The 22,008-nt window shown below is 39.6% G+C and overlaps 1 protein-coding gene and 1 long non-coding RNA gene across 2 annotated transcripts in view; one reads left to right on the forward strand and one right to left on the reverse strand.

Moving 5' to 3' along the window:
• Window positions 1-22,008, forward strand: part of Sema6d (semaphorin 6D) — a 546,498-nt gene that overhangs the window by 463,420 nt on the left and 61,070 nt on the right. The gene's annotated exons all lie outside the window — the stretch shown is intronic.
• LOC143441185 (uncharacterized) lies at window positions 9,391-18,274 on the reverse strand. The gene is made up of 3 exons (XR_013108414.1): window positions 17,927-18,274; window positions 11,471-11,654; window positions 9,391-10,912 (listed from the first exon to the last, which is right to left on the reverse strand). It is a non-coding gene; the product is annotated as an uncharacterized LOC143441185 (long non-coding RNA).

A 22,008-nucleotide genomic window follows, 5' to 3' on the forward strand; every position in this document is an offset into this window, starting at 1 on the left:
TATATTTTTATAATCTGTAAAACTTAAATTTGATCACTGGTCCTTGTGGAGGGGGGATGGTCAGAAAGCAATGTGAGGTAAGCAGTTTTAGAAATCCTTCTGCTCTATAAGAGGTCAGAAAATAAGAGGCAACCAGTGTGGGCTTAGCTGTTAGTGAGAGACAAAATGAGCAAATTCTCCAACACGGGAACAAAATCTTATTAATGCTCTTTACTACGGCTGCAAAACCTCTAGCAATAAAAATAAAATTCCCTTAAGACCCCTCCAAGGCATGGCTACTAAAACCTCTCAACCAGGGATACTTCTTGGGAGGGGAATGAAAAGTTGTCTTATATAAATGGGACCTAAGAACTGTGAGTCCACTAAATTATAAATCTGTATTAACTTCTATTAACTGTCTGGATTTCACCTGCTGTTTTTTTTTTCCTCTCTGTTCCATTTATTTTCCTTTGGTATAGCTAACCCCCATATATGAAATAGAAAAGCATAGCATGTGAGCATCTCTCTTGCTGTACCTAGAACTGACATAAATAGTCAAGCATGCTGCTCTTCCCACATAAGCCTTCCTGTGGCCACAGTCATTCTGTCAATGCAATATGTCATATGGAGTATCAGAGTTTGCACAATACATGTTTGTTTGGCTCCCATGAACTAAAAATGCACCAGATCCCTAAAAGGTATAGTCTTCTAGACACTATCAAAACTACCTACCACTCTCCAAATAGTAGCTGCAAAATTTTCCTTTGTATCCTTCAGTAAACCTATAATTACAATGAATGTGAGCAGAGCGCTGACATAAAGGATGTAAAAGAGCATAGAAGAGGTGGAACCTGAAGTGGAGCAATCACTAAATTGCTTTTTAAAATCCTAATTATCTACCCAAATTATTGATCACTGTGTGCCTGGCCCAGGGACTATGGGAAGAGAATGTCTTTATTGGTTTTTAAAAGTACTTTTTTTTTTTATAAAATATTTTTTTATTAGATATTTTATTTACACTTTAGATGCCATCCCCTTTCCCCATTCCCCCCCAACCCCCCTTAGAAAACCCCTATCACATGCCCCCTTTTCTTTTTTGCATTTATACATTTTTTTTTAATAATGTTAATCATAAGTGTTATAAGTTTGGAATTGTTCAATCAGAGGTGTAACCCGCTGACCGACCTAGATATAACAACTATCTTTGACTGGTGGAGATACATGAATATCTGCCTCCCTGTCTCCCCCCTCTTTCTCTCTTTCATCACCTAGCTTCTCCTATCCTTCTTCTCCTCCTCTTCTTACTCCTTTTCTTGCTCTCAGTACTCCTCCTACCTTAGCTCCTCCTACACATCACCCTTCCTGTTAAAATGAAACTTTTCTCTCAAAATACAATTAGAGCATAATTATGCCAATTTGTACCAGTGAGGTACAAGATAGTCCTAATACCCAGTCCATCATTTTGTTGACTAACCAGCACCTCTGTCATCTATCCTAACTAAAACATTTAGTTCTGAACCTGGCTTTAGGATGAATGTCAGCTGACTACCATCCACTCAAATCTTTTCTCTTACGGTGAATAGCTATAAGTTTTCAACTCCGTCAGAAATCCAGAATCACTGAGTTAACTATAATTGTGGGAAGCACAAAGCATAGCTTCTAAAACTTAGCCAATTTATAGAGACCTCTGAACACCTGAAAAGCCCCTATACTACCGAACGTTGGAGCATCAAATCTTCAGCCTTCTGGCCCAGAATCATCTGACAGACCTTGGTGATGCAGGATTAAGGACTGATTACTCTGTCTAGGCAGATATAATCAGTCGACTATTCTGCATGTGTGTCCTTTTCTGGACAGTAATTTGTCTGTAGATGGAGAGAGGCAATTCTTGCCTAGTGGCTGTTACCACACAACTGGAGTAACTCCAAGGATGCTCAATTTCTTCTTAGAATCCACGACAGGAAGCTGTCAGGAGCAGACAGGTCTCTAATCAGAATGGACATTAATATATAAATATTTGTAGCATCAATTCAATGGATTTCTGATGTTTTGAAAACCAACTATCCATGTAAGGTAACCTGGACTGTTGTCTGTTCACTACTCTCGGCTATTTCTAAGTAAAATATGGAAAGCACCCTAACAATAAACTCAAAAATATGAATTTGCTATAGTCCCTTAACTCATAGGTTAACCATCCCAAATCAGTTAAAAAAGTTAAAAAAGGGCTGGGTCTAGGCATTGTATTCCTAAATGTGTTATACAGGCACAATGCCCATGAGTGTATCAATATTCATCTCATTTTTATGTTAATAAGAGGCTCGTACCAATGAAAACCTTAAATTTGAGATCAAAGTAAATTTTGTACCATTTAAGAATTTATAACTTCATCTTGATAATAATTATGCAGATTTCTACCAGTAGGTTATGGCTATGCAATAAGTCCTAGCTAATCCCCCCCTGTTCCAACAAAACCACTACTTGTCCCTAGAAAGACAGACCATTATTAACCACATTAGTCCCCAAGCTCAGGGAATAGGGGCGCTGACTCTTCTTTAACTTCTTCAAGCTGATTAAGGGCATTGAGATTTTAGAAGAGGGGTGGGGGGAAGAGTAAGTTGATAAGCCTCTGATGCTGTGTCTTCACTGAATCCAGATAGAATTCCAGGACATCAGAGGTTTGGGCAGGTCTGCTCAGTTTGCTTGATGAGTAGATACACCAAGGCTGTGTATTCTGCAATATACAATTCTCAGAACAAGTTTTAGTATCAAGAAAAAAGAAAAAAAAATTTCCACCCCCAGGGGGCTGACATTTTTTTTTAAAGATGTTGGTTCTGAAGACTTTTTTTTCCCGCTTCTTAAAATTGGTTGTAGTATTTACATTTCAGATTTTATCCCCTTAGCCTACTTCCTCCCACCACCCAGAAACCTATCCCATCCCCCTCCTCATGCTTCTATGAGGCAGTGACCACACCTACCCCCCTCACTATCCCCTCCCCGCCCTCACATCCCCCCCCCACTGTGTGTTCATTCATTCATTTTTCATTCATTTTTTTTTTTATGGGACCAAGAAACTCCTTTCCCACCTATGTCTGACAGGGCCATCCTCCCCTACATATACCTCTGGAGTCTTGGGTCCCTCCCTATGTGTTCCCAGGCTGGTGGTTTAGACCCTGGGGGGGCTCTGGTTGTTTGGTATTGTTGCTTTCCACCTGGGGTCAATAACCCTTTCTGCTCCTTCAGTCCTCTCACTAAGTTCTCCATTGGGAAACCCCTGATCATATCAGTGGTTAATTGTGAACATTGTCCTCTGAGTGTGTTAGTCTTTGGCTGACCTCTAAGGAGACAGCTATATCATGTTCCTCACATTATGCACTTCCAGCCATCCACAACAGTGTTTAGATTAGGTGACTGTACATGGGGTGAATACCCAGGTGGAAAGGTCTCCTGATGGCCCCTCCTTCAGTTTCTGTTCCATGTTTTGTTTCCCTATTTGCTCCCTTGAGCATTTTTATTTCTCGTTCTAAGTAGAACTGAGGCATCCCCTCTTGGTCTTCCTTCTTCATGAGCTTCATGTGGTCTGTGGGTTGAGTCTTCGATAATCCAAGCTTTTGGGCTAACATCCGTGGAGATATGTTTGTGTAACTCTCTTCTTTTGGGGTTTTTGGAAGATTACTTTCTTGCTTTTTCTAGGTTGTAGTTTCCCTCCTTGTGTTGGAGTTTTCCACCAATTATTCTTTGAAGTGCTGGATTTGTGTTGAGATACTGTGTAAATTTGGATTTGTCATGGAATATTTTGGTTTCTCCATCAATAATGATTGAGAGTTTTGCTGGGTATAGTAGTCTGGGCTGGCATTTGTGTTCTCTTAGGGTCTGTATGATATCGGTCCAGGATCTTCTGGCTTTTATGGTCTCTGGTGAGAAGTCTGGTGTAATTCTTATAGGTCTGCCTTTATATGTTACTTTACCTTTTTCCCTTACTGCTTTTAGTATTTTTTCTTTGTTTTGTACATTTGATGTTTTGACTATTATGTGGCGGGAAGTATTTCTTTTCTGGTCTAAACTATTTGGAGTTCTGTAAGCTTCTTGTATATTTATGGACATCTCTTTCTTTAGGTTAGGGAAGTTTTCCTCTATAATTTTGTTGAGGATATTTACTGGTCCTTTAAGTTGGGAGTCTTCCCCCTCATCTATACCTATTATCCTTAGGTTTGGCCTTCTCATTGTGTCTTGGATTTCTTGTATGTTTTGGGTTAGTAGCTTTTTGTATTTTGCATTTTCTTTGACAGTTGTGTCAATGTTTTCCATGGTATCTTCTGCACATGAGATTCTCTCTTCCATCTCTTGTATTCTGTTGGTGATACTTGTGTCTATGACTCCTGATCTTTTTTTTAGGTTTTCTATCTCCAGGGTATTGTCCCTTTGTGATTTCTTTATTGTTTCTACTTCCATTTTTAGATCCTGCATGGTTCTGTTTAATTCCTTTTCCCGTTTGGTTGCATTCTCTTGCAATTCCTTAAGGGATTTTTGTGTTTCCTCTTTAAGGGTTTCTATCTGTCTACCAGTGCTCTCCTTAAGTTCTTTGAGAGTGTTATTTATGTCTTTCTTAAAGCCCTCTATCATCATCATGAGAAGTGATTTTAATTCTGATTCCTGCTTTTCTGGTGTGATGGGGTGTTCAGGGCTTGCTCTGATGGGGGAGCTGGGTTTTGATGATGCCATGTAACTTTGGTTTCTGTTGCTTACATTCTTGCTCTTGCCTTTTGCCATCTGGTTAACTCTAGTGCTGCCTGTACTTGCTGTCTCTGACTGAAGCCTGTCTTTCTAGTTATCTAGCTTGTGTCTGATCTCCTAGGGGTCCAGATGTCTCGGTGATCTTTTCCAGCTGCACTGATTATAGTGGTACCTCTAGGATGCCTCAGGATATGGTGCCTCCAAGGTAGTAGTCCAGCTACTACAGTCTGCTGTTCTGGGTGTCCTAGAATATCTCAGGATATGTTGTCTGACGCTCTGAGTTCAGTTGTTCCTCTGTGGCTCTGGGTTGAGTGGACCTTCCAGTATGTCTCAGGTGGAATCCGGGGTCCACACAACAGCAGACCTGGCAGAGGTCTGATCCAGGCCTCAGATCTGAGAACTAGTTTCTAAGACACTGTCCAAGTTCGAGCGCCTGGGATCCCTGCTTCCTCTGGGTTCTTGGATGTTGGGGGCAGAGCTGCCACCCAAGATCTGCTCAGTGTTCTGGCCCAGACCGGAAGGAACCAGTGTTCGGAGCCGGGAGTGACTTCCTGGGTCCTTTTGGTTCCCAGTTACTCCCTGTTTAGGGAGGGCCCTGCTGTCTGCTTACCTAAGATACTGCCTGAGTTCGAGCACCTGGGATCCCTGCTTCCTCTGGGTTCTTGGAGGTTGGGGGCAGAGCTGCCACCCAAGATCTGCTCAGTGCTCTGGCCCAGACCAGAAGGATTAAAAGTACTTTTATTCAGCTTTCTTTTTCATTCAACCTTGTTCTATGAGCACCAATATTGTATTTCAGAAAATAACCCTCTTTTATTAATAGGATTTAGGGAAAAGACTCATAGTTACTGCAGCCCTACTATGTGCCAAATCCTATGCCACAGGTTTGCCTTATGCTATCTCATTTAAGGCTTTAACAACTTTTAAAGCCTAACATTGTCTCCATTCTATACATGAGGAAACCAAAACTCGTCTGTTTAGACATCACCCACTATTGTCTTCTTCGCTGCAGTGTTAGTGCCATTTTTTTTTTTTCAGAAAACAAACCATGCTCTTACCATATCATGCAGCACTTAAACTCCTTGGTATCTATCCAAAGGTGAAAACTCGCATGCATGCAACAACTGGACATAAAAAATTTTATAGCTTTGTTCCCAATTGCCAATACTTGGAACCAACTAGGATATTCTCTAGTAAATGAATGGAAAAACCATGGAAGAAACTTAAATGTATAAAATTAGTAGAGCATCTAGTCTGAAAGGCCACATGTTATGATTTCACCTATAAACATTTGTGAACGGAGAAATTATAAAGACAGAAAAAAAAAATCCCTGGTTTTCAGTGCCTAAATTGGAGAATGAGTAACAGGAGCATGTGGAGGACTGAGGTATTTAGGGCTTGGAGACTGTTCTGGATAATACTCTACTGGTGGATATACATCCCCACGAATTTGCCCAAACCATAGAGAGGAGAATACCAGCAGTCAGATCCATGTAATTGCGATTGTGTGCCTGCTTAAAGAATAGAATAAACAGAGAAAGTGTGAACATAGTTTCAACGTGAGCTAAGTTATGATGAAGAACAAACTATTTATAAATTTAAACAATTTTAACTTATATGTATAATGAAGTCATCATTATTAATAGTAGGTGAAGTAGAAACTTAAGGGCTCTTTGGAGGGTCAATTGTGTTACATGGTGTTTTGCTGAGGCAAACACATAAAGGAGTGTTTTCCTGAAGGGGACGGACATAGGGAAAAGACTCAGGAAGACTCGTGGAGGAATGTTTTACTGAAGCAGACACAGGAGAAAGGATGTTCTGCTACAGAAAGCATGTGAAAGGACACGTGATGAAGGATTCTTTGCTAACAGCACACATGTATTGGTCAGCCTTACATTGCATAGTTGAGCTACATTTGTTGGGACTCCAGAGAGAAAAACACATCAAAAAATTTCTGATGGTCTCACCACAGCATTTTGCTACTTCCATGGACTGATTGATAGTCATGTCAGCTGAGACAGATGCTTGTACTGTGGCAAGATGTGCTGAGTCAAGACTCATAGAGGACACATGATATTTGGAGGGACTATAAATAGAACTCAGTGGACCATGATGGAGGATGAACTTGACTTGTTTATAGAACTAACTCTACAATGCTTGTTAGTCTCGCATCTTCATTGATCTTTGCTTCGCTGAGAGAGGGACTGCCGAAAACTTTTCCTGGCTTTCCTATTGGCCCTGGTCCCTCCAACTGAGTTGTGCCCAGGCTGAGGTCTGGGTATCTCTGCTAGGTAGTACCACCACTGATGATTTGGGTTTGACATCCTGACCCTACCGACCTAGACGGCTGGTGTATCCATAAAATGTTTACAAATGGATTGAGCTGCTGCTGCTGACTCCTGTAAACTAAACTACCAATTTCATGACAACACAGGGAAAAGTTGCTCCATTAAAACAATATCTAAACAGGTCCACGTCCCCCATAGCCTTTCTTTTCTACTACCCAGTAGATGACGGACTAAAAGAGAGATTAAAATGTTTAAACACATCATTAAAAACTAAATGTTAAAAAATTAAAATTACAATTAGGAGCACAAAAATACTCTTCTTTCAGGTTTTCATATGTTTTAAAAGTACACATTCTATTGAAGTATTCAAAAACAATTTTGAAGTTATATGTGCGTGATAGGTGGGGGTAGGGCTGTATATTTCTGTGTTTGTGTGTGTGTGTGTGTGTGTGTGTGTGTGTGTGTTAGTACATATAAATGTACTGTAGTTTGAGTATGTGCTGTAATATGACTCTGTGTGAGTATGCTATAATATGTGTATGTGTGTGGTATATCCGAGTATAGCATGTGTGTATTGTATGTGACTATACTATAATATTTATGTATGTGGTGTATGTGAGGGTGGTGTAATGTGGCTGTGTGGGTATGCTGCAGTATTTAGGCAGAAGTGTGAGTATGGTAAAGTATTTGACTTTGCTGTAGTCTACATGTGGTGTATGTCGGTGCTGTATAGAGTATGTGAGTGTGAGCATGCTGCAGTGTGTATGTCTGATGTGTGTTCTGTAGTGTGTGTGTGTGTGTGTGTGTGTGTGTGTGTGTGTGTATGTGTGTGTGCAAGTGAGTATGTGCCCATGGGTGAACAAAGACCAGAGGAGGACATAGAATATCAGCTCTACCACTATCTACATTATTTCTTTGAGTCAGGATCTCTCAGTAGCCAGCCAGCTCCAATGATACTCCCATTTCTCTGTCTCCCCATAGCACACTGGGTTACAGGTGTGCAACTGACCTCACCTGGCTATTTACATGAATGCTGAGCATTTGAACTCAGGTTGCCAGGAAGAGGCAGATTGATTGCTGTTACCAACTGAGTCATCTCCCCAGCCCAAGCATTTCTACACTCTAAAGCAAATGATTAACCCAGTGTTTAAGTTTACTGTAGCTAGCTCATTAACTGCAGATAACTCTAATTTATGAGATGGTGAAATTGCATCTTTGCAGGCTATACATTCATTTTATAATACTTTGGGGGAATTTTGTATAATCAATAAAAATATTTATAGGACATTCAATATAATTTTGCTATTTAAATACAACAGATTACATTTATTTATTTGACTTTATGACAGACTATAACTATTATGCATGTCATATACCAGTAACAGAACACATTTTAGTCAGATATACGAACTTCTGTTTATGTCAGTATTCTAAGAGGAAATGAGAAAAGATACCATTATGCAGCAATCCATTTTGTGACAGTTTCCAGAAAGTCCTGCAGAGAAAATAATGCATGTGACAGGCGGTTTTTTCCCTTTGAATTTGCACTGACATAAAGGAAAGTAGAAAATCAATAGAATTATCTAGATAATTTCTACCAAAAATCTACAGATGAATACTGACATACACGTGCATGCACAAACACACCACAGTCAATTCTTTAAAAATAGCCACGTCAATAATGGAATTTAAAATAATATTCTAAATGACCATCTATTTCTTTATCTTTTAAAGGCAAGGACAAATGTGAAGTTTATATGTATGTGGGTTTATATACATATGCATGTACATACATGTGAGTATATGTGTATGTATGTGTATTTGAAACAAATGTGGGGATTACATTAGAAACTTTAGAAAGTTTCATACACCTTTCTGATAATAGAACTAATTACTGCTCAATGAAAGAAAAAACATCACAGTATAGAGTCCTGGCTGCAGCCATGTCATGCAGCATGGGCAGGGGAAGACACCCAGAGGCCCACCAGCCAAGTGGCCCACCCACGGCAGGAGCCACTATGATACCCAAGTATGTAGTGAAGAGATGGGAGAAAAAGAGAAGTAGAACAGTTTGAGCATCATGATGAGAGGTGGAACTGGAGATTCGAGGATGGAGAGGAACTACCTGATGTAAGTAGCCTGCCCTACCACCTGAGGCCATGGTGAAGTCCCAACATGTGCTGCTGCTGAGGGCCATGTTAGGCTCTGTGGCCATGAAGCAGCAGGGGTCTGTGTTTCTGAAGTGGCTCATATTACCACAAATGACCATGTGTCTGTCATGTGACCTTGGTCTGGGCTGCCACCTGGAATCATGGTGATATCCAAGGACTCTGCAGAGCTACCCCCACACATGATTTGTATGTTTTTATTACTTTTTATTTTTGTTTTTATTTTCTTTTATGGGAAGATTGCAAGGACAGAGGGAAGATACGAAGGGATGGGGAGATGAGTATAAGTGGAATTGAGGTACATAGTGTAAAACTCACAAAGAATCAATAAAAAGGTTTTTTAAAAATCAGAGTACATGAGGGAACACAGAGAATAGACTTACCTCCTGACACATTGTACACATGTATGTGCATATACATGCAAACACATTATACACACATATATACATACATATGTACATGCACATCATACACATGCATGCACACATACATCATACACATACATATGCATGCACACATGCATCATGCATATATACATACACATTTACACATGAATGCAACACATACACACATGTATCCCCAGTTGACATTCATTTTGAAAAATGGCTGTGTATAGGATAATATCACCTCTCTATAGCTTATTTTTATTTCAGTATAGAGTTTACATTTTTTCACATGTACAAAATTAACATTCAACATTAGTACAAAAGTATAAAAATACATGTCATCATTGTAAATGGTGATTTTTCTTCTAACTTCATTGAATGTAAATGATAATTCATTATTTTAATTTGCATTTTGATTATTACTATATTTAATAGCTTTTCACAGGTCAATTAGTCGAAATTGCCTATTCAACACATTTGTCCATTTTATTATTGGCATGCTGCACTTTTTTTTATTAAAGTGATCTGAATATATTAAGAGTCTCAATCCTTTTACAGGCAAGACAAGAGTCTCAATCCTTTTTAAGCACAAGCCACTGCTTCATATAATACTTAACTCAAAATGGAGTGCAGACCAACATGTAAGAGCCATGTGCTCACATTAGAAACACAGGAGTAAAGCTTTATGGCCTTAAGTCAGGTGACAGCTTCTTAGATATAACATTGAAGGCGCGGCCAACAAGCCAGGTAAGGTGCTACACCCCTGTAATCTCAGCATTTTGGCAGTGGAGTCAGGCGAATCTGAGGCCAGCCTAGGGTATATGAGATCCTATCTAAAAAATAAAGTAACGAAAAAGTGCAGACAACAATCTACAAACTAGGTAAACAACTTCAAATGAAGAGTTTGTAGCTTCAAAGGCATCATCAATAAAGTACAAAGAATTGCTTCCATTGTTCAGAGACCTGGACTGAGATCAAATAGCAGATGGAGACTTCAGATCCTGGTTTGCCCACATCCTGGCCATTGTGATACAGGGTACTTCTGTACCCTCTCCTACTAGTGAGGTAAAGCCCTTACTAAGGCTGTAAGGAATCAGAACAAATGTAGCAGGGAAACAGTTTGGTTTTAACTTATAAAGGGATACTCATTTCATTTATATACATTTAAATTTTAAAATCATATTGCATATAGATCTTTTACTTTGTGAACAATTTTTGAAAAATAATTATAGACACATGGTTCAAAAATCCCAGGACACTGCAGAGAAAGGTACACGAAACACACGATTCCCGTCTCCTGCCATGCCTCCTCCAGGTCAGTCATTTCATTGGTTCTTTGTATCCATCCAACATCCCTTAATACCTTTAAAAATAAATACAAATATATATTTTATTCTTGCCTCTCTTCATTATGTAAAATAACAATACAGACAAATTTTTCTTTGTTTTGTATATTTGGTTTCTGAATAAAGCAGAAAAAAGTAATTCAAAAGAAAAGGAAAGAAAGAAGAAAAGGAGAAAGAAAGGAGAATGAGATAGAGTAAAGGAGCAGAGAAGAAAAGAAAAGAGAAAAGTGGTGGAAAAAACAAATAATTGAAAAAGATCCTTGCATTTCATACAAATATGCAGAATATGCATTCATATTAGATAGATAGATAGATAGATGGATAGATAGATAGATCATAAGACTCAACAACAAAACACAAATACCCTAATCATAAAACAGGTATGTTTTCAAAGAAGATATCCAAAATGTCAATAGCATGTAAAAGATGGAAAATGCAACATCATTTTACACACAATATGATGTTCTAGTCAAACAAGAGAAAGTGTTAGTGAGGTTCTAATACAATTAGCACATTCATGTATTTAACAAGTTCTTCAAAAAGCTGAACATAAATGTTAACATAGGATCACTTACATGGGCTGGGGAGATGGCAAAGTACTTGTTTCCCAAGCAGGAGGACCTGAGTTCAGATCTCCAGCAAGCACATAATAACTAGGCATGAAAACACATGGTTGGGGCAAAACAGGTAAATTCTGGGGCTTGCTGGCCAGCTGGCCTAGACAAAACATCAAACTCCAAGTTCAGGGAGAGATCCCATCTAAAAAAAAAATAAGGTGGTAGAAATAAAGGATGATGACCAACCAATACACACACACATTCCAGTCATAAGTATGTATCTAAGAAAATATAAAAAACACTATCCCTACAAAAACTTTCATACAAACATTTATAATAACATTATAAAATAATGTTTACTATTTATAATACACATAAATAACATAAAACATTATAACATTATATATTATTATATATCTAATAGTAAAAACTGGAGGAATTAGCCAAACACCCAATGCCTTGTGAAAGGGTAAATTAAATGTGGCATGTTCGTTCAATAACAAAATGAAGTACTGATACATGCTACAGTAGAGATGAACTTGGAGAACACTATGTTCGCTGAAAGGAGCCAGTCATAGAGAGGCCACATATTATATGGTTCAACGTCCTTGAAATGTTCCAACAAGACAAAACTATAGAGACAGAGGTTAGATTGGCTGTTGTCAGGAAGTAGCAAAGGGGACCGTGAGTGACATCTGATTGCCAATGCACCAGGACTTTCTGTTTGGGATGATGAAAACCTTGTAAAGTTAGGTTGGTATGACAGACACCCAGCTCTATAGAAGAACATTGACTCGTTGGCTTTCAAAGTGAGAATTTGAAGCTGGAGGTAGTATTCCTCCTAGTGTTCTTCAGAACAAATCCACTCTGGCCTTGTGTGAGTAAAGCCCTGAGTTGACCTGGAGCACTGGAGAACAATGAAGCACACACTTACTTCTAAGTGAATCGTTGCTCAGTAGAGCTGCTGGTGTAAACTTTCTTACTGTGGAGGGTTTCTAGTTGCCATGTTAACATTTATTTTGTGCTGCATACATTTTTATTTAGGAGGCACGATTGAGATAAGGTTTCTTATCTCAAGGTGTAGCTCTGACTGTGCTGGAACTTTCTCTGTAGACCAGGCTAGCCTTAACCTCAGAGATCTGCCTGCCTCTGCCTCCTGAGTGCTGGAATTAAAGGCGTGTGCCACTGTGCCTGACTAAACTTTATATTTTTACACTAAGTAATACTTGTCCTTTTCACTATGGTTTTTGCTTTTATGTCACATTTAGAGGAACCTTGCTAGTCTAGGCACGTGGAAATACTTCCCTTTTCTTACCATATCTCTTTAAATTTTAGCTCATTGGGTCATTAGAACTTTTTTTTTTTGAATAATGAAGTGTGAAATAGGATATTAGCATTCATGCCACTACCCCCAGCAGACATAAACAGTTTGTCAACATGGTCATTCAATGATTATTTTTTTCTTTATTGCTTGAAATGCTAGCATAATCAGAGTGTTAATTTATATCGTATGTTATTTAACAACACATATGTACCTACCTGTGTGTCCCATTCTTCTCCCCTGCTTCTGATGTTCCTCCCTACACCCTGTTTTAGCACAGTTCTAACTGTGGTAGCTTTGAAACATATCTAATTACATGAAAAGATGAGAATTCCTCTTTTCCCCGGAATTTTTCAAACTAGTGCTGTAGGGCTGCTTGAAATTTTCCACAGCAGTCCTTTATCTCTTCCCAAAGGGGCATTGTAACATAATTACACTGACATTGAACTTAGAGACTTGGAGGTTATGAAAGGTTTTATTGCACTGATGCTTTATACACAGGAAAAAATCAGGCTCTCCGTGTAGGGTCTTCTTTTTGTTCTTCTGAAGCGCACCATCCTGGTCTTCATATATACTATCCCAGCTCTTTAAGCTTATCCTCACGTACCTTATGCTTGGTTCACTCTTAAAGGGGGTTCTTTTGTCCATCATAAATTACTACAATACTTGTGTGTTTATTAGATGTATAGAAAAGAGCAGTGTTCAGGGCTGGAGAGATGGCTCAGTGGTTAAGAGCACGGACTGGAGTTTAGTCCACAGCATCCATACCAGGCAGCTCACACCTGCCTATAGAACCCCAGCTCCAGGGGATCAAACCTTCTCACCAGGTCTCCTTGAACACCTATCTTCACTCAAGTGTACACAAACAGAGAGAGATGCACATATTTAATGAAAAAATATTTAAAAGAAAGACAACAATTTTCATAGTATTTTGTGAACTGCTAACACTGCTAGCCCTACTTTTGCTTTCTTTTCTTATTACACTAGCTAGCAGCTCAAAAATCATATTAAATAATACCAATTGATTATTAATATCTACGGTTTGTTTTCTATTTAAAGGAGCTGTTCTGTTCAATTTTGAGGTGAAAAAGTTAGATGTGGCAAGTCATCCTACACTAGTTTTCATTTATAGAAAGAACCAAGATGCATTTAAAGGCACTGTGTTAGTAGAGGTATGTTCACACTCTTGGTAATCTCTACATTATCACATAAACTTCCCATCTAGAAGCAGTGCACTTGGGCCAGGTTCTGAGGCCAGTGATAGGAACCAGGCCCCCGTTGACAAGCACTCATTACCGAAGACGGAGGAACATACGGTAGACAGCCTAAGCATGGATCACAAAGTAGTAATAGTCAAAAAAGACAACCAAAGACTATGGATGCTTAACTTAACTATGGATGGCAAGCATGTTGTATACAGTTTAACAGAACACCCCAAGACCTCTGACATGGTCACAGATTGAACATCAGTCTTTACTAATCTGTCATCTGAATATAAGGTTTTAGAGTTTCCTCCCTTGATACTTAGATATATTTTCTTTGTTCTTAATCACAATAACCATGTGAACTAGTCCTGACAAGCTGAAGCATGTTGTTAGATTCCAGTGACCCAACAAATGAACATTCAAAACTCATACTATTGATATTTACTCTAATTTAATACAAACAACAAAACAAAAGCAGAAATTAAATAACATACAAATGATTTTTTAAAGATTCCATGACTACTTGGCAGGGGAGTCTAAAATTCGTATCCTCCAGTGTATGTTGTACAATACTTCCCATTTCCCGCACGCACAGTGGCTTCCTGTCTGGGCTCCCTCTAACAGTACAGTCTGACTTGGACCAGCCCGCCTGCAAGTTCTGGTATTACTTCCCACAAGACTTGAGCTGATCAAGACAGACATAAAGAAGAACTTGAGCCAGGACCAAAGTCTATATTGCTGTTACAAAAATGACCTTTCACCCAGTTTTCCCAGCAACTTGCAGAAGCCATTGCTGAACAGCTACACTCTGCAGACTAAGACCAAAGGCGACCGCACCTCCCCAGCAGAGTCTTGAGAGATCTTTCCCTAATCTTCAATTCCTGAGCACCTGGGCAGGATTTTCAGAGTGAAGACTGCTGTGGGGTTCTGCCTGCCTCTTAGCAACTTAAGGTGTATCAAAGAAAAGTGGAGAAAGAACGCAGGAGGCCAGATGCCAATTCAGTTCCTGCTGCAATCACCCCCTCTCACTGCAAACACTGAGTCCTGAGAGCTCCTCAACACATTAAACCTTCATTAAAAGCCAAAAGCTGCTTTCCCAACATTTGACTAAATAATGAAAGTATAGATTTGTCCCATCTCTGCTTTTGAATTGCGCAGTTATACATAACACTAAATTAGAGTTCTAATGAAATCAGTTAGAAAGCACAAGGAAAGGGTCTCTGTAGTTTATCCCTGCCTTGAAGTTCCTCTCAATTTAACCATAAACTAAACGGATTCATAAAATGTTTATGGGAGGACAGTAAAGTGAAGTTTTTAGTGCAAAGGTTGCTTATATAATTAAGCATACGCTCTACGACATTCTGTATAATCTGAAGTAGTTTCTGTGAAATTAACAAATACTTGTATCTATTTTATTTCTCTGCCCATTAATGCCAATTACTAAAGCAAAAGGAAGAGGGGAAGTCTAACTTCTTGCCAGTGTCAGCATCTACAATTCAGAAATTGAAACTACAGATGTTGCTATACTTATTTTTTTCTTGGAAACAAGCCATTAAATTTGATTAGATTTCTCATTTCCCTTCCCTTTCACTCTGCCTCTCTATCCCCACACCCCATATTAGAACAGCCCTGTGTAAGCCCAATTAGAAATGGACCCTAGGTGCAGAAGAAGGAAGTCAGGCCCAGTGACATACCTGGCGTCTCAGCCACTCATAAGGCTGAGGCAGGAGAGTACCTGAGAACAAGCCTGGACAGTGTAACATGGCCCTGTCTCAAAAGCAAAAAAATAAATTAGATGGCCGTTTGGATGATTCTCTTAGCTACGATGTCGTAAATTGCCTTGTATGCAGCTTCCAAGTTCAAGCTGGCTATTAAGTAATATCCCAGGCTTCATGGTATCTGTCCCCCCTTTTATCATCCTGAAGGAAGACATTCTCCACTGTTCCATCTTAATCTTCCAATCAAGTAAAATAAAGAGCTTCATAGTGCCCAAGAAAAGTCAGAAAAGCCACTGAGCTGTATTTTTTTTTTTCCAAATTCCCCGAGGTCTTCAAAGCAAGTGCTAATGATCACGGCCTAAGGTTTCTTAATTCCACATGAGTGATGATGGTTAAGAAAATTAATTGTAGCTACATTTTCCTCAATTGCACCATATTAGGGGACCAGAATCCCTGAAGCCTTTCTAGACTAATGGATTTGGACAGTTTCACAAAAAGTTCTAAAAGTTTCTAATAGCATTCTCTGTGTCAAGCTGAAAACATATCACTGAACTGTCAGCTCCAGAAGATCTTAGAGAAAATGCAGTGAGTCCCCAGGCCTGTTTTTCCTATGTGCAAGCTGGGAGTGAGAGTGGAAACTGAGGCAGGCTATCCCTCTCCTCAGCAGGCTTCCATGTGTATAAAGGAAGACAAGCTGTCTTCTGTCCTCTGATCACTGTAAGCCCCTGAGACCCAGAAGGCAGATTGCCTCACCTGAATGATAGCCTAAAACCTCTGTCTTTACTTCCTATCTGTATTTGACCTATTGGGGTTTTATTATTCCCTTGGATCATAGGAGTTTTCCTGACCTACTAGCTGTAAAGAATATTATTCACAATAAATCTTATGTGATAATTATATTACTGTTATTATCATTATTATTTCCAGGTCTTGCTGGCTATCTACTCATGGCCACTATGCTTGAACTTTAAGATCTACTTCAAACAATACTCAATTACATTCCTTTACAAATATATTCAACTTTTCCTAAATCAAGCCCAAGTAGGAATCTTGAGGAAAGCCCTCCCTGATGTTCAACCAAACATTTGATGCCTGGGTGTGGCTTCTGTTAGGCATTCCTACTTTGCTCAGGATCCAGGTCCACTAAAGGTGCTGTCCATTCCTGAACAGACAATGATGTCCTTCCAACTGTGCTCTCGCCTCTCAAAGCTCTTCCCTCTGTCTTGAGTTCTATCTGAAACATTTGGATAATGCTTTCTTCAAACCTCTAATATCCCAAGATTATTCTTATCATTTATGCCCTCAAAAATATGTCTGTCTTCTAAAGAGCCAAGAAAACATTCACAGCCCAGCACATGGCAATTCAAACTCTCTCTCCATGTAGTGATGAGTCTCTTGTTTTCTCAGGCATGTCACATTCACACACTACCTGCCTCCAAGATCATGCACAAGTCCCAGGTCTGCTATGTGGCTTACTTTCCCCTACCCCATTGTCCCCTACAGTAATGCCTTTGTTGTGAACTTCATCCCCTGGTGTCTGTCCTCACTGGACTTCACTCGCTCCCTCATAGAAACCCTCACTGTTATGAAGTCCTTTATAACTTGCACCATCATTTCCTGTAGACATCCACTATGTTTCTCCTGTACCATTGGACTGAGTGTTTATAGCCTCCTGCATGAGCTGCAGTCCTTCATGCATTATCATTACTACATTTATCAAAAGTTCCAGGGTTCCTGTCCCAGCCAGCATTCTAGACAGTTATATATATATATATAAAAAAAAAGGACTTAGTTCCCTCTCTTACAAAGGCTGGTGATAAAATACGTCAATAAGGTTGTTTGGTGATATAAGTGAAATAAGGAAGTTCAAAGGGCAGAAGCTAGAGGAACCCTACTATGGTTGGAATTGGATCCAGCAGTCTGAGTTTCCAGGTCTTGCTGCACAGCGTGCTTCTGGTAAGCATCTCCCAGCTGAGGCTTCCTCTGTTGCAAAGTTTGCTACAAAGACTGAAATAAAATCACTTTCTACTTGCTCCACCAGATCAGCTCCCATCCCCTTTCCCCTGATTTAGCTTCTCAGGAGGAGGAGGAGATGGGGATTGAATCTGAGGAAGGTATCAGTGACTTCCTAGCCTTCTGGCTCCAGTGAGGCTGAACCAATGAAAAGCACAGTGTGGGACCAGAGAGGGTGAACTGAGATCCTCATTTCCTTCCCCCCAGCACAGGTTACCTCAGGCTGCCAAAGTCCTTTGGCTGAAGGTCACTGCTTCTCACAGGGGTTCAGTTCCCCTCTGTGACTGCCAGTTCTGCTCACTGCTTCCTGCTCTGGCTCCTTAGAAATGAGACTAGGACTGCCCCAGGGTGACTGTCCCTGGGTTCTCCCTGCACCCCACTCTCACCTTCACAAACAGCTCCTCAAATTACCCAAGTCAAGTATGCCATCTGTTCCCTGCCAGGATTCCGAATGATAAAACTGCTTTTCAAATTTTCAGTTGCTGTCTGAATGCGAGCTATTTCTCATTTATCTCGGCACAGTGCTTTACACAAAGCAGACTGCTGCTATTAATAACAAACGGTAGAATGAACGCATGCGAGAATGAATGACTGATCTTCTCGCTTCTAGTGATCCTTCCCTCCTCACCTTGACTGGATTTTGGGAAGACTGTGGGGTTTTGTCTGAGAGGGTTCCCTTTCCACTAGTGTTGGGTTACAGAGGATTTTTTTTTTCAAGATTGAAATATTCCATCCTCCACAGAAGCTATTTAAACAGGAGGGTAAACAACCCAAAATAGCTTCCAGAGGACCCTGAAACCTCCCAGATTCACTAGGTCCCTCCCTACCAGAGTAAGCAATAAAAGCTGGGGGGAAAAAACCAACCAACCACATAAACAAACAAACAAACAACTCTCAGACCAGACTATCTGCCTAAACAAAGCATAAAGTAGCTGAGCTGGCTGCCTGGAAGAGTTAGACCAACTGAGGCACCTGGAAAGGACACTCTTCCACAGGCTGAGCTGCCTGCAGGGTGTGCAGTGTTCACAGGTCCCCAGCTTTGTGAGCTGCCACCTGTGCAGGGGTGGCCTTGGTGATGCAGTTGTCTTTGAGTCATTTCCGCTCCTGTTAGTAACCCCAATACTCATGGGTTCACCCAGTTGGACTTTGGGTGTCCTGAACTTTGGTCTATCATGGGCCTCTATCTGGGGTCAGGAGATGCCTGTCTCCCCAGGAAAGGTTTTGCAGCTCTACACCGAGAACTGCTGACTCGGGGCATTTTTGTGTCCCTGGCAGTTTCACATGAATGGGTTAATTTGGGTCATCTGCAGTGTCTAAGGATACATCTTTCTTCCACAGACCGCTCTTTTACCTGTGGATGAAAAAAATAGATGACTTTTTTTTTTTTTTTTGGTTTTTTTGTTTGTTTGTTTGTTTGTTTTTCGAGACAGGGTTTCTCTGTGTAGCTCTGGCTATCCTGGAACTCACTCTGTAGACCAGGCTGGCCTCGAACTCAGAAATCCACCTGCCTCTGCCTCCCAAGTGCTAGAATTAAAGGCGTGCGCCGCCACCACCGCCCGGCAATAGATAACTTTCTTATTCGTATTCTTTTATTCTTTAGCATAAATGCTGGCACAGAAATCAAAATCAAGCTGATTTTTTTCTTCACTAGATTGGAAAGCAGATATCTTTTAAGGACCAGGAGCCCAGACTGGGGTCATGCTTTCAAACAAAGCTACCCTGTGGGCATCTTACACAAGTAAAGGCCCAGCTAATACTTGATTAAAGAATAACCTAGACCAATGGTCTAACCAAAACTAAAAAACAGAATTTACCAGTTCAATAGTTACTACGAGCTGAAATCATGGCCGATTAGCACTTCCTGCCAAATAAATTTATTTACAGCAGTCATAAACTACCCTTGCCTCCCAAATCTCCACCTAATTGATGTAGAAAATAAGGCTTCTCCTTTTGTTTTAATATGACAGCTACCAAGGTTGATGGCTTACAAATAATAGATCCATGGGAACTGTCTTTAGAAAATATATTTTTTGAGTCAACATGTTTAATAGTGTGCCTTGGCTTGGTACTAAGAAGGTATTAGTCATTAGAAAATAATCGTGTAACTGGAATTCTTAATTAAATCTTGTGATGAGAAATGAATCTGTTTATTTTGTAATTATTACCCAGAAATTCAGAGCATATTGGAGTAGTTTATGAGCACAATTCCAAAGACTTTAATAGAGTAAAAGAACTCATAAGGGTTTTTAAAAGAAAAAAAAAAGGAATACAGAGAAATCTACACAAATGTGCACACATTAGCTGGCGATACACCCGTATGAGATAGGACTGGAAAAGTGAACTGTTGGTATAAGTATAACAGGTCAGCAGTTGGATTGTTAAGAACTTCCCAGCCACCATCCCTCTGGACCTTTCCAGAAAACCTCTCAGCCAGTTTCATTTTTTTTCCAGCTTTGTAACAGAAGCAAAATGTCCGTGGGGTTTTCTTTAAGGTCCCCTTTGATGCTTTTCTCAAAAACATAAGTTCCAACAGCTGCCAACACAATAGTGAAATGAATCAATAATGTTCAAATGGAGCTTGGCAGTTGGGATCAACCTGACAAGAAAGTTTGTGATAAAAAAAAAAAATCAGGTCTGAAGTGGTTTTGTCTGTTTACTACTATCTGGCTCTAGGTTCAAAGGCCATAGGTATCTTGGGGTCAAGGAAACTGTGGAGAGACTGCTTTATGGTACCAAGGTTTAGACAAGCTATGTGTTTCTGAGACTCTTTAGAGCCATACCTGAAAGTCCTGTAACCGACTAGTAGAAAGAGGGCAAGCTGGTCCTGTTACTGACTAGTGGAGGTAGTGCAGGCTGGTCTCTCATTTGTATCACTTCTGACTCAGCAACACAGATACCCAAGGCACGGGTTTAAATGCCTGTTAGCAAGTGAGCTGATTGTCCTTGCCGCTGCATCAGCATTTAACTGGGCTTTGGGATTTTTAGACAAGCCTATTATTACAGCTGAACACCAATAAGGCTTACTATTGATTTTTATAGCAGAGTATCAATTTCTTCCTGTCCCCCATTCTGAATGCCTTCCCTCCCTCACATTTTAGCAGTGTAATTTGTAATAACTCCATATATCTGATGTTAGGAAACTGTCTATTTCTCACCCTGATTGAAAAACAAACAAAAAAAGCAAAGCATGTATTTGGAGAGTCTTTATTTGGAAAGATATAAATTACCCAGAATCCTATTGTGTTTTGTTTATTTGCTTTGTTTTGTGTTTTTAGCCAGTAGGTGGCTCTAGTGGCTTCTGGCAACGAATCACATTTTGTACCCTTAATGGCTGGACACTTCTATAAAGAGAGAATTTGGTGATGTTGAAATGGTCCTGAGAAATACAATCCTGTGACCTTAACCATTAACACAGACACTTGCAGCTTAAACAGTTGAGTTTATTTTACTATAGATTTGCATGAGTTTAAACAATCTTTTTCTTATAGCTTACAAGTGACCAGACAGTTATGTGGATGATAGGGTGTGTATAATGTACAGATACAATGAAGCTTACTGCTCATCTTTTGTCTGTCCTCAAAAAGACTTAGCAATATTAAAAGCTGAGGGCTGAGCATCTGTCTAGTGGGGGAAAAGATAGTATTTGAAAACCTCCAGTGTCCATGCCTGTGAAGGCATTAGTGAAAGTAAATAAGTAATTGGTGATTGTTTCCAAAAATGCATGGTGCATTTTTTGACACAGAGCAAGTGGCAGAAATTACTCATGCTAATGTAGAGTAGTAAGCAAAATAAGTTTTTTTTTAAAAGTACATTTCTATCATTCCAAATATGGGCATGGCTATGTGCTACACTAGTGTAAAATAGCAATAGAAATGAATTATGTCAGTAAAGTCTTGAGGCTTAAGATTTACCATGATAAATATTTTTCATTAAAATGAAATATCTTGGCAGAGTCACTTTCATATGCAAACTCTTGACACAAGGAGGCCAGCTGTGTCTATGCAGATGCAGAGATGTGGGTCTATATTATTAATGTTTTATCATGTCATGGAGAGCTTAGATTAGTTTTAAAAGGAATTCCTTGCCACAGAAGCACTTTCTATAATGTGTGAGTGTAAGAAATAGGGTACATGCATTCCAAACTGAAGTCATCAGAGAAAATGCCTCTCTCTTAGAAATTCTAATACCTTCTTCTTTAGATTTTAAACCATGAAAATCTCAATCCTACACTATGTTATTCATGAAAATGCATGCAAAACATTGTTTCTATCCATTGAATAATAATATGTATACCTGAAT

The sequence above is a fragment of the Arvicanthis niloticus genome, chromosome 2 (assembly GCF_011762505.2).
Source record: "Arvicanthis niloticus isolate mArvNil1 chromosome 2, mArvNil1.pat.X, whole genome shotgun sequence".
Taxonomy (NCBI): Eukaryota; Metazoa; Chordata; class Mammalia; order Rodentia; family Muridae; genus Arvicanthis; species Arvicanthis niloticus.